Below are 8,014 nucleotides of genomic sequence, written 5' to 3'. Positions count from 1 at the left end.
TAGTAAGCCTAATAGTAATGAAAGAGGAGTTTCTTACATAGATAAGATACAATGCATAGTTGAGAAAACTCCAAACTCCTCTGTTGATGCTTCATCTCTTGATGTTACTTGATTTGCACTTTCTGCGCCTAGCTGAAAGGCGTTAAAGAAAAGCACTTCTTGGGAGATAACCCATGTTGTTTTTTATTTTGCTACTGTTTTGTTGTGTCTTGGAAGTTGTTACTACTCTAGCAACCTCTCCTTATCATGTTGTTGTGCCAAGTAAAGTCTTTGTAGAAAAGTTGATACTAGATTTGGATTCCTGCGCAGAAACAGATTTTTACCTGTCATGAATTTGAGTAGATCTCTCTGTATGAAACTCGTAAAATGCTGAAACAATTCATGCGTGATCCTCAGATATGTACGCAACTTTCATTCAATTTGAGATTTTCCATCTGAGCCTCGTTAAGTGCCTCGAAAAATTCGTCTTTATGGACTGTTCTGTTTTGACAGATTCTGCCTTTTATTTCAGATTGCCTCTTTTACTGTGTTGAGTGGATTTCTTTGTTCCATTAACTTTCAGTAGCTTTGGGTAATGTCCAGAAGTGTTAAGAATTATTGTGTCCTCTCTGAACATGTGAATTTTTGATTATGCACTAACCCTCTAATGAGATTGTTTTGAGTCTGGTGTGGAGGAAGTTTTAAAGGGTCAAGAGAGGAGGATGATATGATATGATCAAGAAGAGTGAAAGGTCTAAGCTTGGGGATGCCCCCGTGGTTCATCCCTGCATATTTCAAGAAGACTCAAGCATCTAAGCTTGGGGATGCCCAAGGCATCCCCTTCTTCATCAACAACTTATCGTGTCACCTCTAGTGAAACTATATTTTTATTCCGTCACATCTTATGTGCTTTACTTGGAGCGTCTGTTTATTTTTGTTTTTGTTTTTGTTTGAATAAAATCGGATCCTAGCATTCCTTGTGTTGGAGAAAGACACGCTCTGCTTTTTCATATGAACACTTGTGTTCTTAGCTTTACTTTAATTTTCATGGTGAAGTTGAAAGCCGCTTCGTTGATTGCTATTTGGTTGGAAACATAAAATGCTTCATGTGGTAAATGGTATATTATCTTGAATAATTTGATACTTGGAAATTGTTTTGAGCTCTCATAGATCATGTTTAAGCTTTTGCATCATGTAGTTTAAACCTATTAGTGGAGAACTACTGTAGAGCTTGTTGAAATTTGGTTTGCATGATTGGTCTCTCTAAAAAGTCTAGATATTTTCTGGTAAAAGTGTTTGAGCAACAAGGAAGACAGTGTAGAGTCTTATAATGTTTGCAATATGTGCTTATGTAAGTTTTGTTGTACCGGTTCATACTTGTGTTTGCTTCAAACAACCTTGCTAGCCAAAGCCTTGTACTGAGAGGAAATGCTTCTCGTGCATCCAAAACCTTGAGCCAAAACTCATGCCATTTGTGTCCACCATAACTACCTACTATGTGGTATTTTTCTCGCCATTCCAAAGTAAATTGCTTGCGTGCTACCTTTAAAATTTCATTCCTTGTCTTTGCAATACATAGCTCATGGGAAAGTAGCCTAAAAACTATTGTGGTAATGAATATGTCGCTTATGTATCTTAGTTCTTATAAGTTGCTTGTTGAGCGGTAACCATGTTTCTGGGGACGTCATCAACTTTTTACTTTGTTGACTATCATGTGAGTTTCTATGCATGTTCGTTTTGTCTGAAGTAAGGGAGATTTCTCATGATTAAATGGTTTGAGTATGCATATTGTTAGAGAAGAACATTGGGCCGCCAACCAAAGCCATGTATCATGGTGGAAGTTTCAGCTTGGACATTAATCCTCAATCTCTTATGAGAATATTATCTCGTTGTTGAATGCTTAAGCATTAAAGAGGAGTCCATTATCTCGTTTTCTATGTTGTCCTGGTATGGATGTCCTCAAGTTGAGATCTATCAAAACCGAGAAATCAAATGCGATCTATCTCCTTGGACCTTTGTACGAGTGGCATAGAGGTACTCCTTTGTGACACTTGGTTGAAACATATGTAATGCAATGATAATCCATGGAAGTCCGAGCTAATTAGGACAAGGTGCGGGCACTATTGGTATTCGATGCATGAGGCTTGTAACTTATAGGAGGTTTTATGCATAACACATATGAATTATTACTACCGTTGTGTTGCGGTCAGAAACCCACCGGCGAGCAGCGACGGGCAACACAGTAGAGCCGGGAGGCTCCCAGGACTGCGGCTGGCCCTGGTCCCTCCGAGCGACGGCCCGCAAAGACTCGGCACGCACGTCCGATGCTCGGTGCAAGGGCGTGCCACCCGACCTATACCTGGTCGTGGAAGGTGATGGATGTGCCTCGCTTAGTTTCCTCGCATGGCATACACGTAAACATTAAATACGAGCCTCGATCGGCTCTCGAGTTGTCCCGTGAATCGGCTCAAAGAGCCGATCCACCCATGATTCGCACGAGGTGTACGAATATATGGTGGTCCTGCTTGATCAGAATAAAGCTAAAACGATCTACTACGATTTAGGGTTTTCACCACATAATCGGAACATCCTACTCGTGATTGAGCCTGGCGGCCGCGCACGGTGATCGTAAGCCAATCCTAGACAAGGCCTAAAAACCAACACGAAGTTGATCCCCGGAACATCCTGTCTAGGGCTAGCAAACTACACCCTACGCGCCACTGGATCCTTCAACCCTTTGTAAGGCCTAACCATGCAGATATTAAACTAATCCTTGAAGAACAAGGAGCAACCATAACGGATCGGATCTACTAAATAATGATCAAGCGGAGTGCCGCCCTTACACCTAAGATAGGTGTAAAGGCGGCTAGATGTCTAAGAGTTGCACGACGACAACATATGATACGAAGAACAATGCTAACCCTAACACATCTAAGATAACTACGTTGCTCGCCATCAAAAAGGCTTCAGTACGAGCAACGCATGAACAACGAATAAACTTGTACTGCCTAGATCGCAAGATGCGATCTAGGCAGCATGATGCTTACCCGGAAGAAACCCTCGAGACAAGGGAGTTGGCGATGCGCCTAGATTGATTTGTGGTGAACGTGATTGTTGTTTATTTCATAAACCCTAGATACATATTTATAGTCCGTAGACTTTCTAATGTGGGAATAATCCCAACCGGGCACGGGCCAAACTCTATCTAATCAACACGTATCCTACTATATTACAGATACACGGGCAAACTAGCCCAAACTTTGCATATAAGGCCGATTCACGTATATTCTTCCATGTATATTCTTCAAGCCCATCTTGATCGCGGCCCACCTCTGACTCGGTCAAATTCTGGTGATAACACATGCCCCCTGGTTTTGGAATTGATAATTCCAAAATCACTCTGCTTTTCTTCGTCGGGTCATGTCGTGGCAGAGCAAAACCGTCGCAGTATCCTTCATCATGATGCCTTGCCTTCTCAACTTCTCTGCGTGACTTGGCAGTTTTTTTTTCTTTGGGCACCACCTCCTCGGAAACTGCTGTGGCATTGAATCTCCACTATATCTCCTTTATTTAACTGCGCCGAATGGTTTGCCACTTCATCCCCTTGCCCTGTTCCGGCTATCGGCACCTAAAAAACCCTCTTCCCCTGCAGCAATGTCATCCTCTTCCTCCATCTCCTCAGGCCTCTCCCTCCAGTCTTCCTCCCCGAGCGATCAGGAGTGGAACTTTGACCATGTGCCATACGGCCCACCCGAAGCACTCGTCGGGTCAGATGGTGACTTACCTCTGACCGATGGGGAAGACGACCTCAAGTTCCTCATCGAAGGGAAGCTGAAGAGCGAAAGCGAAGACGACCTCCACCCCTGGGCGAAACCCACCTCCTCCGACGAGGAGGAGGAAGAAGAAGAAGTAGAGGAAGAAGAGGAAAAGGAGGAGGATGATTCCTCCTCCTCCGCTGGGTATCCGCCGGCAAAGCGATTCCGCGCTTGGGCGGACAGCGAGGATGATGATGATGACGAGGAGGAAGAGGAAAAGGAGGAGGATGATTCCTCCTCCTCCGCTGGGTATCCGCCGGCAAAGCGCTTCCGCGCCTGGGCGGACAGCGAGGATGATGATGATGACGAGGAAGAAGAGGCTCCGGCCGAGGGCTGGGGTAGCAGCGACGAGGAACTCTCCGGAAGCAGCGCCGACGGCAGCGATGCCGACGACGAGGCCAGCGAGGACTAGTAAAGTAGGACTAGTAGCCCCTGGGCAATCGGCTCTTCTTTTGTTTTTCTTCTTTGAGCAATCAGCTCTTCTTCTGTAAGCAACCCCTCTTATTATGAAGAAGAACTTCTCAGTTGATTCTGTCCTTTCACCAAATTTACCGATTGCTAAAATAAGTCAACAAATTACAAGCCGATGGCAGCGCACTGGTCCTTGCCATGAAAACGCGAGCAGAGCCAATCTCTATTGTTTATCCAAATGGTAATCTGTGGCCTGTCCGCAAGGGCAAAACCCAATTCCCCAAAGCGCCACTTGAACAGATCCAACCCACGGCCATACGAACCTCAGATGTCAATCGCGCAGGTTCGCAACTGCAATGAATCCATGGGCAGCACCATCCAATGCCCACGCTATGGTTTCCAGCCTGAAGGTGATCCTTAACTCGCCCTTACTCGTCCGAACATAGCGCCTTGCTCTATCTTTTCGCAGCAACGTAAACGGTTCCGACTCCCGTAGATGATGACAACTTCCCTTTCAGCAGCTCTAGTAGTCTTCTACCGCAACAACTCACCGCTTCCGAAGGAGGTTATGATGCGGGGTCAGCCGACGACACTCCAATCGGCTTCTAAAACAGAGCATCTACCAGGCCAGCTGCCCCCGAGCCTCAGTCAAGGCGAGAATAGCGGTGAGGATGCACAGATCAACAAAAGGGCTTTGAACTCAGGTGATCTGAGACAGCCACCATGCGGAGTCAGCCAAACTTGCCCCCATTGATCACCTTTCTTCCGCTGAAAGCCGATGTTGTAGACGAAACACCAACCGCTTAATGAGAAAGAGGCTGCCTTGCATGCCAAAACTGATGCTTCTGACAGTACTGCTGAACTGGCGCAAAGGGTTGGAAGTCCTTGAAGAGAAGGTTCGGGCACCAAAATCGGCTCCTTGCAGCTGAGGAAGCTCTCATTGTTCTCTCCCTCGAGGAAGCAGAAGGCCTCACAGCTGAACTGGACTTGGTGAAAATCCGCGTCTTGAACACGCAGCAGGTAGATCCTGTGTAATTGTACTAGAGTCGATGGCTGTACATCGGCTTTGTTTCTTAGCTCTAAAGTCGATGCCCGTGCATCGGCTGTATACCATGAGAATTTTTTTTACTGGCCGATTTTCTATCGGCCCCCAATATTTCACTGCACATGTATCGCACATGTCCCTCTGATTAGGTGCCCCCCGAGCCGAATCTGTCAGGTAACTGCAGATATCGGCTCTGTAGTTAGCCAAGGCACTGTATTTGAACGTCGGCTCCGTTAGGACTAATGTTGACTCTCATCAGCCGACGTAAAACCGCTGCCCATTAGATCGATGTTGAACACAGGCAGAACGTATGGTGAGGCTAATTTTGGCCGATTGCTGGAATCGGCCTCCATGTTGATCGAAGCGCTCAATGAAGGTTTTGCAATGTCCCTCCATAGATCTTTGGGGCCGATCCCAAGGATCGGCCTCGCCACATTTGTCCATAGGTTTGTTCTTGCTACACGGTCAGGCCGGTGGATAAGACCAGCCTAACCCCATCCTTTGTCACGTCGATGCGCTCGCAGTCGTCCAAATTGATGCTCGAGAGTGGCTCTTGGCCTCGCCGTTTCCCAAGCGTTCATGCCAGCCCGTTGAAATCTCGGCTGAGTCATCTCGCCTGGACGACCTCTACCTCATCTCCATCCCACCGTATTACGCATTGGTGCATCGTGGATGGAATGCAACAGCTGGCGTGGATCCAATCTCTTCCCAGCAGGACAAGCATAGGTGCTCTTGCTATCGACAATAAAGAACGTCGTAGGGATGGTTTTCCTTCCTACGGTCAGATCCACGTTCAGAACACCTTGTGCGTCAGACGCTTGGCCATTGAAGTCGCTCAATGTCACGTTGGTCTTGATCAGATCCGAGCTAGAGCGTCCAAACTGACGTAGCATGGAGTATGGCATAATGTTGACTGCCGCTCCGGTGTCCACCAGCATCTTGTTGACAGGCCTCCCATCGATATAACCTCGCAAGTACGGGGCCTTCGGATGTCCGTAGCTTCTTTCTCGTGGCTTCTCAAAGATAATCGGCCGTGGGCCGCGATCAAGTTGTGCCACGTGTGCTTCGTCTAATCCTGGAGCACTAAACTCCGTCGGAAGGATGAACACCATATTCGTGCCAGCCGATGTTTCATCATCGGCTTTCCTTTGCTTGGGGCGCCACTCCATTTTTTGTGGTCGACCCTCTTCATCCAGGGTTCGTTGAATTTTCGCGGCCAGATCAGGCCGCGCCTTCCTTAGCGTGTGCAGGTATAACCTTTCGGCTTCCTCCAAGCCACGTAGTCGCTGAACCCTACGCTTTTGGGAACGGCTGAGTCCATCAGGGCACCACCTTGGACGGTGGTACCTGTCTTCTTCTTCTCCACCATCGTCTTCCAAATCCTCGAGATCTTCCACCCGAGGGGACTCAGCGTGCTTGTTCCGGGGCGGGAGAGGCCCTAGACGTTTGAACGCGGACACGTTAGCTGCGTCCTCCCTCTTCTGTCTACATTCTAGGCAGTTGCCGATTGTAGGCAATCGGCTCATTCCTGAATCCCAGCAGTGTCTGAAGAAGGGACAGCCCCAGTGCCTATCCTCGTCGTCTTGCTCCCTTGACTTTTCCTTGGCACGGCGCTCGTACTCCTCCTCATCGCGATCATACCGACGATGTCTCCTGGCGTCCCTAGCTAGGCGATTTCTTTCATCATCGTCGTAGGGCCGTCGGCGTTGGTCATATTGACTCACATACTTGTTGAGGAGGTGATCAGAGAGAGGTCGCTGATATCTCACATTCCTTACTTCTCCCTCTGTGATGTAACGCTTGCCATCGTGACGGAGCCGATCGCGTGGAACGGCTTCCTCTGTGTCCTTGCTACGAGAGCAGCTGCCCTCGTCTCCGTCCTTACCAGAGTGGTGTCCGGGCCCTACCATATTGATGTTGAACGAGAATCCTGGCTGGCACCCTTCAGGGTAAGCGCATTCCACCATGTTAACGGCGGGGAAGGGGTGAGTGTCGACTTTCATGGCGTACTGGTTGAAAATTAGACGTCCTTGTTCTATCGCCATTTGGATCTGCTGACGCCACACCCTGCAGTCGTTGGTGGTATGGGAGAATGAGTTATGCCATTTGCAGTATGGCTTTCCATTCAGCTCCTGTACCGTGGGGATTTTGAGGCCTTCGGGTAACTTCAAGTCGCTTCTCCTTAAGTAAGAGATCAAAAATTTGCTCGGTTTTAGTTACGTCAAAATCAAACCCTCCGGGCGGACCCGGTGGCTTAACCCATTTGCGGGACATGGGGGTTGCCCCCGAGTCCATTCAGCCATTGCTACCTCTTGATCTCCCGCGAGCCTTCGTCTTCATCCGCCTCAACCAGGACTACCGCACGCTTGAATTTGTCCCGGTACAAGTACTGGATGGCGCTGTTCATATAACGACGGTTTCGAACCATGTGCGCCGGTGAAGGGTAGTCTCGCTTGGGAGGCCATATCCTTGATTGGTGATGCAAGGCCCACCACTGCCAACTCGACTGCTTCTTTTTCAGTCACTCGAGCCGAATAACATCGGTTCCTAACAGTTCTGAAGCGCTGGATGTATTCTGCCACGGTTTCTCTATGCTTCTGACGTACTTGTGCTAGATCGGCAATGCCAGACTCGGAAGCCTCTGAGTGATACTGCATGTGGAACTGTTCTTCCAACTGCTTCCAAGTCCGGATCGAGTCCGGTGGCAACGAAGTGTACCACCCGAAAGCCGATCCTGTGAGGGACCGTGCGAAGAACCTCAAGC

Source organism: Lolium rigidum, chromosome 1, assembly GCF_022539505.1.
Source record: "Lolium rigidum isolate FL_2022 chromosome 1, APGP_CSIRO_Lrig_0.1, whole genome shotgun sequence".
Taxonomy (NCBI): domain Eukaryota; kingdom Viridiplantae; phylum Streptophyta; class Magnoliopsida; order Poales; family Poaceae; genus Lolium; species Lolium rigidum.
This window is presented reverse-complemented; position numbering follows the sequence as displayed.